Source organism: Saimiri boliviensis, chromosome 9, assembly GCF_048565385.1.
Source record: "Saimiri boliviensis isolate mSaiBol1 chromosome 9, mSaiBol1.pri, whole genome shotgun sequence".
NCBI lineage: Eukaryota > Metazoa > Chordata > Mammalia > Primates > Cebidae > Saimiri > Saimiri boliviensis.
This window is the reverse complement of record NC_133457.1, coordinates 119,433,493-119,452,312: the sequence shown is the minus strand read 5'-3', so window position 1 is coordinate 119,452,312 and position 18,820 is coordinate 119,433,493.

Sequence of the window (18,820 nt, the reverse complement as noted above, 5' to 3'; positions counted from 1 at the left end):
AAACAAAACAAAACAAAACAAAAAAAAACCCTCAAAAAATGGGCAAAGGATATGAACAGATACTTTTCAAAATAAGATATTTATGCAGCCAAGAAACATATGAAAACAGCTCATAATCACTGTTCATTAGAGAAATGCAAATCAAACCCACATGGAGAGACTACCTCACGCCTGTTTGAATGGCGATCATTAAAAAATCAGGAGACAGCAGATGCTGGAGAGGATGTGGAGAGATAGGAATGCTTTTACGTTGTTGGTGGGAGTGTAAATTAGTTCAGCCATTGTGGAAGACAGTGTGGCAATTCCTCAAGGATCTAGAAATAGAAATATCATTTGACCCTGCAATTTCATTATGGGGTATATACCCAAAGGATTATAAATCATTCTGTTATAAAGACACATGCACATATATGTTCATTGAGGCACTGTTCACAACAGCAAAGACTTGGAACCAACCCAAATGTCCATCAATTATAGACTGGATAAAGAAAATGTGGCACACATACACCATGGAATACTCTGCAGCCATAAAAAAGGATGAGTTCATGTCCTTTGCAGGGACATGGATGAAACTGGAAACCATCATTCTCAGCAAACTGACACAAGAACAGAAAACCAACACCACATGTTCTCACTCATGAGTGGGGGTTGAACAATGAGAACACATGGACACAGAGAGGGGAACATTATACACCGGGGCCTGGGGTGTGGGGGTTAGGGGAAGAATAGCAAAGGGTGGGGGGATTGCAGAGGGATAACTTTAGGAGAAATACCTTATGTAGAGGACAGAGCGGTGGATGCAGCAAACCACCACCATGGCATGTGTATGTAACCTGGACAATCTGCACGTGTACCCCAGAACTTAAAGTATAATAAATAAATTTTAAAAAGAAAGGGTTTTAGAAAAATGAGATCAAGATGGTTTGAGGAAAATAGCAAGTGGATGGAACCATGTGAGTAGGCATGAGGTGTGAACCTCTTTGTAGTGCATTCCAGTGCCCACCAGAGAGTGACCGTCAGAGAAGTAGTACCAAATAATAAGGAAACAGAATAACTCAACTACCTGATTGTGACCAGTATCAGTCATTGGCCTGCCAGTACTGGCACAGCAAGTGGATGATGCAGTAGCTGTAGAGCAGGAATGGAGGATATGCATGGCCCAGTAGCAAGGACTTTTCAATCACCAAAGCTGGTCCAGCTACTGCTATTGATGGATAGCCAATCTGCCAGCCTCTGAATGTGTGCCAAGCCTGTGATAGGACACCATTCCTTAAGGAGACCAGTCAGTCACTTGGTGGTAAATTGCTTACATCAACCTCCTTTCCACTTGCAAGGCACAACGCTTCGTCTTGAGTCATGTTAATACCTATTCCAGCTGGGTTTTCCTGTCCTGCTCACAGGGCCTCTGCCAAGACCGTGTTCCAAGACTTTATAGTATTTGATCTATCTGCACAGAGTCTGGCATAAAATGGTGTTGGGCCACTTTACAGTAAAGGAAATGTGGCCGTGGGCACACTGGTTCTATCACTTTGTGGAGACTCTGAAGCAGCCAGCCTAGCAACAGAATGGCCCTTTGGAGGTGCAACTCAGGCAAAGATTGAAGGTGCTTTCCTTAGAGGATGTGGTGCCATCCTCTAGGTTCTAACACTCGGCCGCAATCAAGTTGGTTATATGATTCCATGAACCCAGTAGGTAGAAAATGTGAATTTTAGGACCCTGTAGTAAATGGATAAGGGGCCCTATTTGCCATCATTTCCAATGACCTGCACAAAAAATTTCTGGTTTCATATCACCTACTTTGAATTCCTCCTGAGAGGTAAGGGCATCTCTCTCTCTCTCTCTCTCTCTCTCTCTCTCTCTCTGTCTCTCTCTCTCTGTCTCTCTTTCTCTTTCTCTCTCTCTCTCTCTCTCTCTCTCTCTGTCTCCCTGGTCTACATACTCACACAGCTCATCTTTTCACTGTTAACTGACTCATGCTCTGTTTTCCAGTTCTAAATTCCCAAGACCATAAGATTGAGGTGGGGTAGTATTTGTCAGGAGCTAGAAAAACTTGGTTCCAATCTCAGCTTTTCACATGGATTGTTGGCTTTTGGACTTGCTTCTCAGTGTCTTTGGATAATAGTTAATTTTCTCTAAAATGAAAGTAATTATCATTCTTATCTTGTGGGTTTGGTAAGAGGTGTTAAATGAGGTAATACATATAACAAGCTTATCACAGTGCCAGGCACAATACGTACTCAGAAATTGTTATGTTTTATTTTTATTGTTATTACCAGTACATCAGTTACCACAACTACTACCACCACATCTACATCTTTGGGTTACTGGGAGAATGGTGTGGGATTATGTATATGTGGCACTTAGTAGGTGCTTGATAGTTGGTAGTTATTAAAGTCAACACAAATGTTATTATAAAAGGTAGCTCATTACCCTTATCGACAATATTGTCTGTTTTACAGTGTTAAGTAGTGGACCTTCGTACACAGATTTGTAGTATTTTTCTTATTTGATCCACTATTATCATTGTCACAATAGTCAATAGTCTTTGAGTATTTCATGTGTGTTTAGCACTCCACGGTATCACCTTATTTCATTCTGACACCAACCATAAAGCAGGTACTACTATTATCTTTATTTTACAGTTGAGGAAGTTAAGGTAGAAAGAGGTCGAGATTAAGTTTAAACATAAAGAGTTCCTCCAGTGCTCATGCATTTAACCACTGTGCTATGCTGTCTTTGTGGTCTGCATTATGAGTTCATTGCCATGGATTGTTTATTAATTGTTGGCCCTGGGCAGGGAGGAGGGGAGAGCCTTGGCATGGCTAAGACAATAGGGGAAGAAAAATGGCTCTTAAACTCGGTCCAGAAGATGACGATAACTTATCTAAATTCTGAATCTTAATGATAGATGATTAACCCAGTATTGTACACAAGACTCTTGCCAAGTTTAAATTGGCTGTAAACTTTCCAATATCAATGTAAACCCTCCATCATTCTATTTTTTATATAATTCATTTGACAGCTCGGCCAAATGAACCCTTTTGTGCTTTTGGTGTGGTTTACTTTGTTCTGAAAGGAGAGAATGTGATGAGAAAGCCACAAAAGTTATTACCAAAAGTAATAAGAAGTAAAAGATAATTACAAATTTATATTAAGTCTCTCTGATCCGTATTTTATTAGTTGCTAGACTGTATAATTCAGAGGCAGAGTGATTATCAGGAGTGATTCTCACATTTTGAGACCTCAGTTTTTAACTCTGAGTCAGAAAAGCTCTTCATTCCTGAAAAAAATGTAAATGGTCATTTCAATGAATTGTTTCAGTAGTCAAATATGGGTTGTACAGATTCTGTGTGTCTTAATCAAGTGGCAGAACTGTGCTCTGATAAAATTTCATGGCATATTTGATCTTCCAACCATAAATTACTGCCATTTCCTTAGATGCTTTAGGAAAAGTCATTATGGGAACAAAATGGTCTCAAGTAAAATCTAGAACTTTCTACCCTGCCCCACGTTTCTGTAATTTCTTATTTAGTGGTGAAATCTACAAAATGCTTAAGCTTGCAGGGTCCCATAGACCTTTATTGATAAAGAAATCAAGGTGTAGAGATGTGTAGTGATTTTCTGGTCACACAGCCATAGTCTCATTCATTCATTCATTCATTCATTCATTCGTTCAGAAACATTCTTGTCTACCATATACCAGTACTTGTACTGTGACCTACAGATCAATATGGAACAAAACAGACCTGACCCTCAACTTCATGGGAATTGTTGACTAAGAGGGGAAACTGAAGGTAAACAAGTAATCATATGATGAACATATGGAATTTATATAGTAAGTACAGGACTGATGTATAATATCTACCTCAACTTAGAGGGTGAGGAAAGACATTTAAATGGAATTCTAGAGCTTCACTATTCCAATATGGCAGTCACATGTGGGTATTTATTTGGTTATTTTTTGAGATGGAGTCTTGCTGTGTTATCCATGCTGGAGTGCATTGGCATTATCTCAGCTTGCTGCAATCTCTGCCTCCCAGGTTCAAGCACTTCTCCTGCCTCAGCCTCCCGAGTAGCTGGGATTACAGGTGTGCATCACCATGCTCAGATAATTTATATATTTTTAGTAGAAATGGGGTTTCACCATGTTGGCCAGGCTAGTCTCAAACTCCTAACCTCAGGTGATTCTCCTGCCTCGGCCTCCCAAAGTGCTGGGATTACAGGTGTGAGCCACCACACCTGGCCTTTATTTGTTTAATTTTATTTTAAGCTCAGGGGTACATGTGCAGGTTTGTTATATAGGTAAAATCATGTCATTGGGTTTTGTTGCACAGATTATTTCATTACTGAGGTATTAGGCCGAGTACCTATTAGTAATTCGTCTGGATCCTCTCCTTCCTCACCCCCTTCACCCTCCAGTAGGCCCCAGTGTTGTTCCCAGCTGTATGTCCATGTGTTCTCATCAGTTAGTTCCCACTTATAAGTGGGAACATGTGGTATTTGGTGCCTGCATTAGTTTGCTAAGGATAATGGCCTTCAGCTTCATCCATATTCCTGCAAAGGATATCATCTTGTTTTTTTTTTATGGCTGCATGGTATTCCATGGCATGCATATACCACATTCTCTTTGTCTAGTCTTCCACTGATGGGCACTTAGGTTGATTCCATGTCTTTGCTATTGCGAATAGTACTTCAGTGAACATTTATGTGCATATGTCTTTGTGGTGGAATGATTTCTATCCCTGGTATATACCCAGAGATGGGATTGCTGACCTGAGTGGTAGTTATATTTTCAGGTTTTCAAGGAATCGCTATACTGCTGTCCACAATCGTTGAACAAATTTATGTTCCCACCAACCATGTATAAGCATTCTCCTTTCTGTGCAACCTCCCCAACATCTGCCATTTTTTGACTTTTTAGTAATAGCCATTGTGACTGGTGTGAGATGGTATCTCATTGTGGTTTTGATTTGCATTTCTCTAAAGATCAGGGATGTTGAGCTTTTTTTTTTTTCATATGTGCTTATTAGTGTTTGCTTTTATTAATGTGTAGTAAATTTTTAAATTCCAGTCCTTCATTACACTAGACACATTTCAAGTCCTCAGTAGCCACTGCTGGCTTCTGGCTGCTGTATTGGATGAGGCAGGTCTAGAGTATTTCCATCATTGCAGCAAGTTCTACTGGACAGCAGAACTCCGAAGAATGAAGGTGATTTAACTGTATGATGTAGGGGATGGTTAGGATGAGGGATTATTTCATGTGAAGTTCCTGTGGCAACAAGGGACGTGGCTCACGTGGGGACCCCAGGAAAGGCCACATGTGACTGATGGGCCAAGCACACTTGGAGAGAGGAGGGGAAGAGTCAGCTCTGCAAAGCCTTGGAGAGGTGGGACCAGGGCTTTCTTCTAAAAGAAGTGGGAACCGTGGCATGCCTCTGCCCAGGGGAAGAACATGATAGTATTTGGTTTTTAAAACACACTCTTTGTTGACAATGAGAAGAACAAACTTCAGGCGGCAAGAGTGCAGGGCATGCTGTGATACCTGACAGTAGCTAAATAAATAAAGGGCAAATGTTGACTATGTAGCTTGAATGAATGGATGCTCTAAAGTGAATTATGTGTGCCCCAAACCAACCACATCTCTGTTTTAATCAACATTGTTATTTCATTATTATTAATTCAATGTACATCATGTGTCTACTATAATGAAAATACCCCCATAATGTTAGCATAGTAAATAATAATGTACTTGGTAGAGGTGGAACTTTACTTACTCATAAAGTTGGAGAACCAATGATTAAAGAGTGAGATATATTTTTTTTGTCGAGTGGCAGAAGCCTCTATTACTCCTTTGGAGGACTCCTTCTTGATATCTTGAAAAACAGTAGATTGAGTTCTTTCATTACACATGACAAGCGTTGAACCATGGTTCTGGAATGAGGGTTTTATGGAACACAGGGACTTCATTTTCACTGCAGCTTTGAGGTTTGTGGGGAGGTGTTAGAGAAATATTCATAAGAACATGGGGGCATTCTAAGAGGACATTGATAAAGATATTTGCCCTGTTGACCCCTTTACTTGCAGTTCAAAATTATTGAAACATCCGCCATAATGTTATGTGGCCTTGATCAAGACTGGGTGGCAGATAAGACAAAAGACCCCATTGATAAAATTCATATAAGAAAGAGGGAATTTGAAATGGTGACCTTGACCTAACTCAAACCTTAGTTACTGGAAAGGAGGGCTGTTTTGGGGATGTTATGTGGATGATACTGAAACTCTTTTTGACCCTTTGTCTTAAGAGAAAATAGCTCCATGTATCTGAGCAGAAAGAACAGATGAATGAGTTGAGTTTGAGGGCCTAGGCTATTAAGGTCTGTTCATGGCTATGGTAAGAATGACAAGAAAGGAGGCTGCTTGTCTGCATCCCGAGGAACTGCTGTGAAGCTCAACCACAATGGCAGTAGCAGAAGGAGAGCAGCAAGGTTCCATCAACAGCACTGGTTCTGGGGTAACAGTTGCCATAGCCTTGGGGTTTTGGCTGTCTCACTGCCTGGACTTTCCAGCTGTGGAAGCTTTTTCTACAACAAGCTTATGCACAGGATGGACCCTTCACACTGGATAAATCCTCCTAGAATTCCTGAACATACCATAGAGGAACCTCCAAAGGAGAGAGAGAGAAAGACTAGACTTTCTTCTCATCTAACTATGCGGGAGTTTGATATTAAATGACATACAGCCTTGGGATATATAAGTGATACATGTATTTGTAGAGCATGTTGCAATTTATAAGTTATTTGTACATTAAGTCTCTTGTACAACCACTCAGTGAAATCCATGTGAGAGATTCAGATTCAGCATTCCATGTGCCAAGCACTAAGCTTCTCCTGGTGATAGGGAGGAGATACAGATGTGATGAAGAAGGCTTCGAGAATGCTCTTGGGTTAGTCAAAAAGACCCAAGAGATAACTCAAACGTGGGGCAGAATGTGCTGAGGGCAGTAGAAGACGTGCTTGCAGTTGCTGTCAGCCATTGGAGGTGGAGAGATGAATTCTGGCTGAAGGAAACAAGAAAACCATAGTGAGGCCTGGTGTCGTGGCTTATGCCTGTAATCCCATATATTAATCTGTGCCTGTCATGTATTAACATCTGTGCTGACGCCGGGCATGGTGGCTCATGCTTGGTAATCTGAGCACTTTGGGAGGCCAGGGCAGGCAGATCACCTGAGGTCAGGAGTTCAAGACCAGCCTGGCCAACATGGCAAAGCCCCGTCTCTACTAAAAATACAAAAATTAGTCAGGCATGGTGGTGAGCTCCTGTAGTCTCAGCTACTCCAGAGACTGAGGCAGGAGAATCGCTTGAACCCAGGAGGTGGAGCTGAGACCATACCACTGCACTCCAGCCTGGGTGACAGAAAACCGCAGCACATTGAGTCCAGCCTAATGTGGCTCCTCTGAGCTAACACTTATGTCCCCAAAGCATGTTCTGGGATCTGAGTGAATAACACATCCGAGTTTGAATAATCTCCATTCCTGGAGTCAGTTCTCACCTGCTTGTCACAAAGATCTCCCCTTAAGAATGGGCTACATTTGCTGCCCAATTCCCCCATTGAATTCCTGATCTTGTATTGGAGTTGTGCCCTGTGATCCTTCTTCTATGACCTTAGCTTCCCTTGTTAAGGTCAAGTTTGCTTTCTAACTCCAGCAGGATTTTTCAGGCTTTCTTGGGCAGTAACTCCGGAGTGGCTCCTGGGATCTTTCATTCTCAGTTCTGAAGTCCATTTCCCAGGATAATTTCTCCTTCTTGCTTATTCGCCCCACCTACCTTTTCCTGCCACCACCTTGAGGGTGGAGGCTTGGACCATATTTAAGTTGGGACTTAAAAGACATTTACATTTTAGATAAGCAGAGATCTGACTTAGGACACTTACTATCATGCAGATTTATACTCGTGCATGACATTCTACAACACAACAGGCAGAAGAACCAAGAGATTCTTCCTTAAGTGATTTACAGTCTGGGGTGCCAGTTTTGAGTATCTATTAATTAATTCATCCATTCATTCCACAAAACATATTGATTTTTTCTTATGTACTAGGCACCATGCTGGGTATAGGAATTATATTTCTGAACAAGATTGTTACGATCATAGGTTCATGGAGTTTATAAACTATCAGAAAAGACAACATATTGATTAACGGTAATTGTGATAACTAACAAAAATATCAAACAGTGTGTCTGGGGGGTGAAGGCATGCTAGGACATTCTAGGTGAGGACTTGATGAGGGAATGGGATGTTCAGGCATCCCTGAGGAAATGTGGGAGAGAGCCAGGTGGGAACAAGGGTGGGGAGGAATCATTTCAGGCAGAGGGACCCATGTGCACAGGCCTGAGGTGGAAACAGTCAAGGCTAAATGTGAAGGGCCACCCTTGGCTTCTGTGGCTAAAACGAGGCAAGCAGTGAACAAAGAGGAGCCTGGACTGTGCTGGGGAGGAAGGTGAGGCAGATGTCACAGAACAGTAAGTACTTTGGGTTTGATGGAAATGGGAAACAAAGGAACCATTTTCATCAGGGGAATGATATGGTCATCTTTGAAATTTAAAAATCATTCTGGCATCAATGAGAGATTGGAAAAGAGGAGGGTCCCTGGATTCAGAGTGACATGTTAGAAAATGCATCAGGAGGTTGGGTGCAGGGGCTTAAGCCTATAATCCCAGCACTTTAGGAGGTCGAGGTGGGCAGATAAGGTCAGGAGTTTGAAACCAGCCTGGTCAACATAGTGAAACCTCATCTCTACTAAAAAGATACAGAAGATTAGCCAGAGGTGGTGGCACACCTCTGTAATCTCGGCTACTTGGGAGGCTGAGGCAGGAGAATTGCTTGAACCAGGGAGGCAGAGGTTGCAGTGAGCAAAGATTGGGCCATTGCACTCCAGCCTGGGCAACAGGGCAACTCTGTCTCAAAAAAGAAAAAAAAATGCATCAGGACCTCAGTGGGTGATGATGGTGGATAGATCAGAGTGATGATGGTGAAGATGCTATAAATGTGGAGGCTGTCAGGTTTCTAAAAGAAATGCTGGGAGGTCATTAGCGAAGAACTCCCACTTCTAGATAAGGCAAATCTTCTGTGTTTCTGCAAACTCCTCAAAATAGAATTATAGACTGTGTTGCAGTCTATATTATACTGATGCCTTGTTTATTGCCAAGAAAGTTACACTTGTAGAACTTTCTGACCAAAGAGAAATAAAGGAAAGGGAACTTCAAGCATTTGAGAGGAAGGGGATGTTCAAGGCAGTGACGCGAATATTGAAAACACAGGGAAAGGAATCAGGAGGGGAAACTAAAAGAGCAAGAAAGCTTTATGACACTTCTCTTTTCCATGTTTCATCTATCAAACAAGACCTCCTTACCCTAGGACCAAAGCAAAATGACTTCTGTAGATCCTTTTTATGAAGTCATTTCCAAACATTTCCTTTGGAAAAAACCTTGTAATGCAAATCTGCAGTCAAGAGGATGAGCATATGCTGGCTTTTTCCAGCACGTGTGTGTGTGTGTGCATGCATGTGTGCATGTGTATGCCTGTGTGTGTGTATGTGTGTACAAACACATGCATGCTCACACATATGCAGATCCAACAGTTTGCACAGAACTTGAGAATAACTTCTGTTATTTTTGTTTGTTTGTTTGGAATGACAGTGTTTCCATAGCAATGCGGACTGGTGTTTTTGAGAGGCTATTTTAATGGGGCTTTGGCAAGCCATGTACAATCATTACTTGCACATGAATCTGGCTTCTTTGGCACTAGCTTGTTATAAAGGAAATCCTAGGGACACTGGATTGGTGGACTTTGGGATAAGACCTTTAAGTTCCCTCTACATCATGCATCTGTGATGGAACACATCCTGCCTTCCTTTCAGTATTTGTAGCTTGGCTGCCTCTCTATTGCTGCCCAAGTGGACCACAGAACAACTGGAGGTACCAGTAGCATATATTTAATTTTTTGGTCAACTATGTGGCAACGAAATTTCTTGCTGGGCTTGTTATTGTTTACATTTTACTATTTAAAGTCTCTTCATGAAGGGCATTTGTTTCCAGCTCATTTGGTCCAAAGTCCCCATTTAGTTGTCTGATAAAGTCACTGAACCTTCACGGTCCTTTCATGTCACTACATCAAGTCAGACTAGCTTCTTTATTAATGCTTTCTTGGAAGCTTAATTAAGCCATGCTCTTGGTTAGAGCTGAGGATATTAAAGAGTGATTAGGCAAATACCATTTTATGCCAATTCACCTGACCAACATTCAGAAACTTCATTTGTCCCTGTATTTGTTCCTTGTTTTCTATTCAAAACAAAATACACCCCTATTGGGCTAGAGGGTTTGATTGCAACAACTCGAACTAACTCAAGTATAAAAAGGATGTATGGACTCCCTTTTGTCAAAGTCCAGATATGGAGGGGACTTCATGTATGAGTGGGCAAAACATTGTAAGAAAAATATCATCTTTATCTGTCTGTTTTTTAATCCATCCTTCTTTATCTTGGAATCATTCTCTAATACTCCTGACAAAGAAAATTCTTCCCATCTTTGTGGATTTATCTACCTGTGGTCTTTATAGTTGGTGACTTTTGGATGGGGTCTCTGAGTGGATGCCTTTTTGTTGATGATGAAGTTATTTCTGTTTTTTAGTTTTCCTTCTTACAGTCAGGCCACTCTGCTGTAGGACTGCTGGAGCTCCACTCCAGACCCTGCTTGCCTGGGGATCACCTGCAGAGACTGCAGAACAGTAAGGGTTGCTGCCAGTTTCTTCTTCTGTTATTTTTGTCCCAGAAGGGTACCCACCAGATGTCAGCCTGAGCTGTCCTTTATGAGGTGTCTCTTTGGATATATAGGGGTCAGGGAGCTGCTTGAGGGACAGTCTGTCCCTTATCAGAGCTCAAGTGCTGAGCTGTGAGCTCTCTTGTTCCATTCAGAGCTGCTGGGCAGGTATGTTTTAAGTCTGCTATAGTGGAACTCATAACTGCCTTTTTTTCCCAGGTGCTCTGTCCTGGGAAGGTGGGGCTCTATATTTAAGTTCCTGATGTGCTGCTGCCTTTTTTCAGAGATGCCCTGCCCAGCGAGGAGGTAGCCTAGTCACGGTCTGCCAGCAGAGGCATTGCTGAGCTGTTGAGGCTTTGCCCAACTGCTGAGTGAACTTCCTTGTGGTTTTGCTTATAGAGGTATAGTTAGAACTGCCTAGGTAATAGTGATCCACCTCAGTAATGGTGGATTGCCTTGGTAATGGTGGATTGTCTCGGTAATGGCAGACTGCCTTGGTAATGGTGGAATGCCTTGGTAATGGCGGACGCCCTTCCACCCACAGAGCTGGACTGTCCCGGGTCCAGCTGTGCTTGCTGTGAAACTCTCAATCCAGAGCGTTTCAGATTGCTGGTTTTTGTGGGAGTGGGACCCACTGAACCAGATCACCTGGCTCCCTGTTTCAACCCCCTTTTTTTTAGTTGAATGGGTGACTGTGTCTCCCAGGTATTCCAGGCACCAGTTGAAACAGCACCCAGATTTGTGTGACTTTTTATGCAGAGACCTGTTGTGCTGGCTGAAACAGCTATGCTGGAGACTCATGGCACTTTTCTGCCCAGGAATCTCCTGGCCTGTGGGCAGTAAAAATTCATTTGGAAATGCGGTGATCACTCATCCTCTGCATGTTTGCTGGGAACTGCACTCCAGAGCTGTTCCTATTCGGCCATCTTGGATTGTCTGTCAGGAGAAGCTTTTCAATGGAAAGGCATGTGGTTGCATGCAGAAACAAGATGTCCATTTTACTAAGAAACCTCGATTTTATCCAAGGAGTTATCCCCATCTTCAAAACGAAAAGACTTCTAAACCAGGATGAGCATTAAAATTACCAAAGAATGTTAAAATACAGATCCCAAGAACTCCTCCTTGGAATATTTAATTCAGTTGGTCTGGGCTTATAACTTTTTAAATGCTCCCTTGGTTGTCCTAATAAAGAATCTACTTTGGGAACCACTGGTGGTAGTAGGATGTACTAGTAAAAGAGGTATAAGAACATTATAGATTCTTAAAGGCTAAATTGACTTAGTGTGCTTTCATTATGCAATATTTAGTTACAATGTAATTCTACAGAAACCATAGTTATTTATGGTAGATATTGTCAGATTCTTCCTATGTTAATGGGGAGGTAGAAAGGGAATCAGTCTTGAGAATAAAAACAAACAAACAAACAAAAAACAGAGCCCTGTCTGAAGAGAGGTACTGCAGAAGTAAAAATAAAGACATGCAGTGAAAATGTACATTAATTTTTGGCCACCAGCATCAGAATCCCTTTCTATGTTTGGGGAATTATGCATCTTATGAGTCTTGGTGAGAGGAAGTCTTGGCTTCCACTTGATAAGCCGGAAATGTCAGGAACACACTTTTCAAACCCAGTCTTGCAGCTGTCACTTAGATATAGGCCTCACTGATGGCATGCACCATCCTAAGACTTTGATATGTGAGATTGTGACATGAAGCAAGGCCTGTGGTTAGGAGAAAGCAAGGCATCATATATTGAAGAAGGAAAACCAGGAGATGATTTGGGTGCTTCCCTGAGACAGAGGCACTATCTGAGGCTGGAGATTTGGCATGATTCCAAACATTTTGATTGGCTTCTCCTGACAGATAATCCAAGATGGCTGAATTGATCATGTGGGTTTGATCATGGGCAGTTGTAGTAGTTTGCTATTAACATATGGTATTTTCCACTCAGATCATCCTAGTCTCCAACAATTTTCTGTTAAAGCTTTAAGGTATGTGATGTAATTTGACTGTGTCCCCACCCAAATCTCATCTTGAATTGTCATTCTCATAATCTCCACAGGTTGTGGGGGGGGGTCTCGTAGGAGGTAATTGCATTGTGTGGGCAGGTCTTTCCCATGCTGTTCTCATGACAGTGAATAGGTTTCACGGGATCTGATGGTTTTATAAAGGGCAGTTTCCCTGGACATGCTTTCTTGCCTGCCACCATGTAAGACGTGCCTTTGCTCCTCTTTTGCCTTCTGCCATGATTGTGAGGCCTCCCAAGCTATGAGGAACTGAGTCCATTAAACCTCTTTTTCTTTATAAATTACCCAGTCTTGTGTATGTATGCAAATGGAGTAATACAGCATTTGAGTTATTGTAAAATGTGGAGCTCAGGTCAGGCATGGTGGCTTATGCCTGTAATCCCAGCACTTTGAGAGGTCAAGGCAGATGGATCAGTTGAGGTCAGGAGTTTGAGACCAGCCTGGTCAACAACATAGTGAAATCCTGTCTCTACTAAAAATACAAAAAATAGCCAGGCATGGTAGTGCCCAGCCATTAGAGGTTGCAGTGAGCTGTGATTGTCACTGCACTCCAGCCTGGATGACAGAGTGAGATTCTGTATCCAAAAAAAAAAAAAAAAAAAAGCTTAAATGAGACCTAGAAAAGTTACTACAGAAAAATATCTCTGTTATAGGTCTCCTAAAATGCTCTTTAAAAGTAACATCAAGCCCTAAAAAGGTGGCAAACTGGCATTCCTAGAGCCATCTCTAGCCCAAAGGCATGTTTAAGATAGCCCACAAACACTTTTGAATTAGTTGCTAACATCTAAAAGTTGGCAAACAATCTGAATTTACCTTCCTGTTGAAAAGTCAAGTGTCTAGCATTACTGGATTCACACTGTTCAAGGTTTAACAGCAGCTGCCTGCTGGAGGTGAGGCAGAGATGCTTCCTCCATCTTTTCATGGTTGTATTCTACTAGTATCTCCTGTTTGGCCTCATCATCCATTTGAACTCTTATTTGGAAGCAGCAAAAGTCAACTGACACATTTCGGTAGAAAGGGAATTTATTTAAGTGTATTCGGTTGTTTAAAAGTATCTTAGAGGATTGGAGAGCAGGTCGCAGTGAAGCAGACAAAACTGACACCCCAGCTCCTGCTGCAGCACCAGGATCACCAAGATGGATGGTCTGGCTGCGTAACACAGACCCCACAGCCTGCTGCACGCACATCGCTCACTCTGGATGCTTGATGCTGGTGCCTGTCTCAGACCATGAAACCTGCTGCCACCTTCCTCTAGCAAGGGTTCTGTGAGGTTCTTGCTCCTCTCAGGTGTCTGATTCAACCTCTAGGGTGGGGGTGTATCTAATTTGCAGAGCCTGGGTCATGTGCTTGCCCTCTTGTGACAAGAGAAGCTGTAAAATGAATATCTGGTACTTGAAGCTTCTTTAGTGGGAGATGGGCTCTGCCTAACAAGGAGGAAGAATCTGCAGACGTAGGAAGGAGTTTCTGACACTGGGTGCCCAAAAGGTTAGCAGTTGCCCACAACAGTCCCCAAGGCATTTGAGTTTGTTGCAGTCACCCACTATACATTAATTCCTAATTAAATACTGGTTGGAGTATAAAACTGGGAACTTTAGGAAAAAAATAGGAAGGAGGTAGAAAAGAAGAGGAAAAGCAGAGAAATCATAGAAAGGTAAAAAAGAAAATGAACAAAATAAATAAAAGCAACTAAGGGGCACAATTCAGGATGTCTCTGGTCTTAAAAACCATTTGCTCTAAAACATAGTCCATCTCTTTCCTCAATTATTTTTATTTTCTTCTCTATTTGGCCTTGTGAAGGCTATAAACCCATACAAAGCCCTGTAAAATTCATTTTGTGTGTGCGTGGTAAGAGAACATTGGACCCAGCCCAGAAGGACTTCGGCTCAGTCAATTGCCAAGCACCAGCTGTGTAAGTGATGATTTGGTCCATCCAAGAGGTAGTTATTTAGCCAACAGACAGATGGCCAAGAAAGCCAAGTTCCTTGGTGCACTGTGTGTCGTTCAGGAGGCTCTTGGCCAGCTGAAATAACTGGAAGCCAGTGGATTCTGAAGCCATGGCCCACCCTATTAGACTTGCTCTTGGAATCCCCCCACCCTGCCCTGGTCCCCAATTAGCAGCAAAGGACAAAGCAGGGCAGCTTTTGCTTCATGGAGCCTACGACTCTAGCAGGGAAGAGCTACGCTACTAACCCCAGTGGTAGATAAGAAAGTGGCTGAGCTGGTAGCTTGGCCAAAGTTAAGATACTTAAAACGCAGTGAGAGGAATGTGAAGACAAGTAATAGCTGTGAAAATGGGCATCCAGGGAAAGGAACGACTATTTACAGCACTTTTTCCAAAACTGCATTAAATCTCCAAGTAAAGAAGGATGGATTATGATGCATCATTAATAATTACTGAGAATTAGACAAAACGTAAGCTAATTTTTGAAACTATCTAGTTATAATTGGAAATACACTCGAAAAAGGTAGCCAAAGTTAGAATCTATGTGGCACTGCTGTATTCATTACTTCAGCAAACACTTAGCATACCCATAGCATGTGTCAGGGACTAGCCTGGGGAATCTCTGCCCTCATGGAGCTCATTATCAGCTGGGAAGATTCTTTTAGTCAAATAAGACAAAGAAATGTAACATCTCAATTTTGGTAACCGCTGGTAATGCAATGCACATAAAACCATGAGAAGGTAATAGGAGAATTTAACCACTTATCATCTAATTATAACCTTATTACATTTAATATACTAAATTAAATATACTAAAGATTTAGTGTATGAAATATTTTAATATGTATACATATGTGTGTAATATAAACATATATCCCTGCACCCTGGTTTATGGTCAATAGCCTTTATTACACATTTTGTGATATGAAGCCTGTCTTCTTCCTCTGCCAAAACTTGGTCACTTACACATTATTGACATTAATTATTCTTGGAATACACTCAGTTTCTCCTCTGAATTTGGTGTCATCAACTACAAAAATATGAGTTCTGAACATTCTGAGAGCTCCTTGCATTTTTGTTTCAACTTTTCTCATGTGGTCTAGGGAAAGACCTTTGGATATAAGACAGATGTCCTGCAATCAAATCTAACCCTGTTCATGGGCAGCAGCTTTTCAAATGCTCTGTTTCCTTATCTGTAAAATGGTGGTAACAAGATCTACCTGTCACATGCGTGGTGGCAATTCAGTGGGAGAAATTATCAGCAACTGAGGTTACCCCAAATGAAACAAAAAAATGTAGTTGCATTGCATTCCAGGGTTAGATTCTAAAATTAGTGCACAAGGAAAAAATTTCCTAGAGTCGAACTTACTTTGAAAATCCTTTTGAAGTTCTCACCATGGTGTCTGGCACACCAGCTCTCAGAGAGCACACCACAGCCATTTTTTCTTTCAGTGTCAAAACAGATTGCTGTTTCTTCAGCTGAACACCAGATGAAGTGGTTGGCTTGTCTTAGTGGCCATGTTGTAGGAAAACATGTCTCTTTAAAACTAGAATCACACTCAACGATGCAAGATGCTCCTATCTGAGGGGCAGCAGGAATGGAGGCTGTCACAGCAGCCGCAGCAGATCTACACTTCCCATCTCACGCTTCCCAGGGGCAGATGTTCACTGAGTGACTGCCCTGGCGAGGAGAGTTGCCTATTGGACTGAAGCTGTTTCTCTCTCTTCTCGCAAACCACACGCTGCTGAGGTCAGGAAAGTTAAAAGTGTCTAAGATGCTTCATATTTGGCACACTGGCTCCTAAGACGCCCATGTTGGCTCCTGGATGTTTAACAATGCTACGTTGTTCTCTGATATCTACCTGGCTTTCTGGATTCCTGTTTCTGTGATGACTGTTTCTGACCAGCTGTTCTTGACTTTGCACTTTGGAGAATCCATCTATTTCCACTCAATTCTTCTTTTGGGTGAAACATAATGATTGAGAAGATGGGAAGAAAGAAATAAAAATAAAATTAAACCTGTTGTCCATCTCCTCTAGGGAGCTCACAGACATGCCTGGTGTCTTAGCTTCATTCAAGAGCTTTAGCTCTGCATGATGATAAACATTGATCTATTGGCAATGGCTGGCCCTGAAAACTCAGCTTTGATTATTTTCTGGGCATCTGAACCTTGATTGGCAATCACACTTGTGAACACTTTGTATTCCCCTATTATATAATATCTGTGAGGTTAAGTTGTGGCCATTGCTTGCTAATGGCTAATGGGCCTTGGTTTAGGGTACAGTCTGACACTTTTAGTCATTAGTAGATTCTACAGATTAATGATAATAATTGCTACTCTTAACTGAGTCTTTCCTGTGTGCCAGGTACAGAGCTAAATGCTCTGCTCACGTTTCTCCACTCAATTCTCACAAGAAGCTATGGACTGAATATTATTTTCATGGTTGCAATTTTCTTGGCTGAAGGAAGGTTTGTAACTTGCTGTATGGTCATAAAGCTAGTGGGAGGTAGAGCTGACTCTAATACCCTGTTTTTAACTATAGGGATAATAAAGTCAAATGCAAATAGACTCCTGTGGCATCACACCAATGGCATCTACAAAGTCAAAGCACTATCTGCTTCAGATTTACCTGGGTGCTGGTTAAGTAAACCTTTCCAGTTCATGGGCAGAGGCATTATCTCAGAGTAAGACCAGAGAGTCTATGTTGGAAAGAAGCCTCCCAGCTGATTCTTACAAGTGGGAGCCATTGGTTTGGACTCCATGTTTAGGCCCTTCTTACCTATGCAACATAAATAAAAGTGGCAGGCACATATCATATACCCAGCGCTGAGCTAGGGCTTTCCTGGATGGTAACATACTATATAGAGAAAGTCAAGTTGAATAAAATGTAATCAGAAATTTTAATAGTATGTATCTTTCTAAACTTGAAGTAGGTGATTTTTAGAGTTGGATCAATATAACAAAAGAAGAGATATTACTATTCAATCAATGCCACTTTTCTCTTTAATCTTTAATTAAGAGTAAATTATGGAGAAAAAATGTTAATGTAATAGATCACTATTGGATGATCTACTCAGAAACCTTTTTTTAAAAAGTATTTTAAATGTGAATCACAATGTAATACACAATTGCTGTGGACACACATATAATAAAGAAACATCTGAAATACAATTAATAGTGTATTTTAATACACTATTAAAATTCCATTCCTTTAAATTTGACAAGTTATTGCCAACTTTTTATATTTTTCCCCTGTGTATCAAAACACACACATATCTGTACACACTTGCAGGGAATTAACATGGAATCACACAACACAAATTAGTCTGCCTCTTGCTCTTCTTCCCTTTGCCACATATTGCTTATACTACCTTTCTAAGATTTGCCCTTTTCCCATGCCTGGACCCAATGTTCTACCCACCTTGTTGATGGGAAATCAGTCATATGTGGGCAGCATAATTCTGCTTCTACAGCGAAGTTGACTGGTTCAGGATTGGGCATCTGAACCCAGACGGCCACAGTGCATCCCTTCTCTGGGATTTGGGGACATCTCCAGGTAGATGGCTTTGTTATATGTGAAATCTGGAATTATAAGCTGCCATTTTTAAATTCTGCCATTTCTGCCTCGGAGAAAGGGAGATTTCAGTGAGCCAAAGAATAATGAAGATGTGCCCAGGAGCGGGAAAGAGAAAGTGGGACAGAGAGAGAGAGAGGGAGGATGGGGGACAGAGAGAGAGGAGAGAAAGAGAGACAGAGAGCGAGGAGGGGGGAAATATTTTAGGTTCTCTCTAAGGTTTTACTACAATCTCAAGGTTCAACTCAACATATTTCAAGATGTGGCCCTTTCCTTTCCACAAAACCTTTTCTCACTGGGCTTCCATTCTTAGTAACTAAGACAGACTTAAAATGGTAAGCCCTCAACATTTCTGAAATAATTTTACTTTTCCTATCATACTTATATTGTAGTGATTAAATATTATATTGTTTCCCCTGTCAGAAATAAACCAATGATGTTACTTTGTACAGTAAACTTTATGCA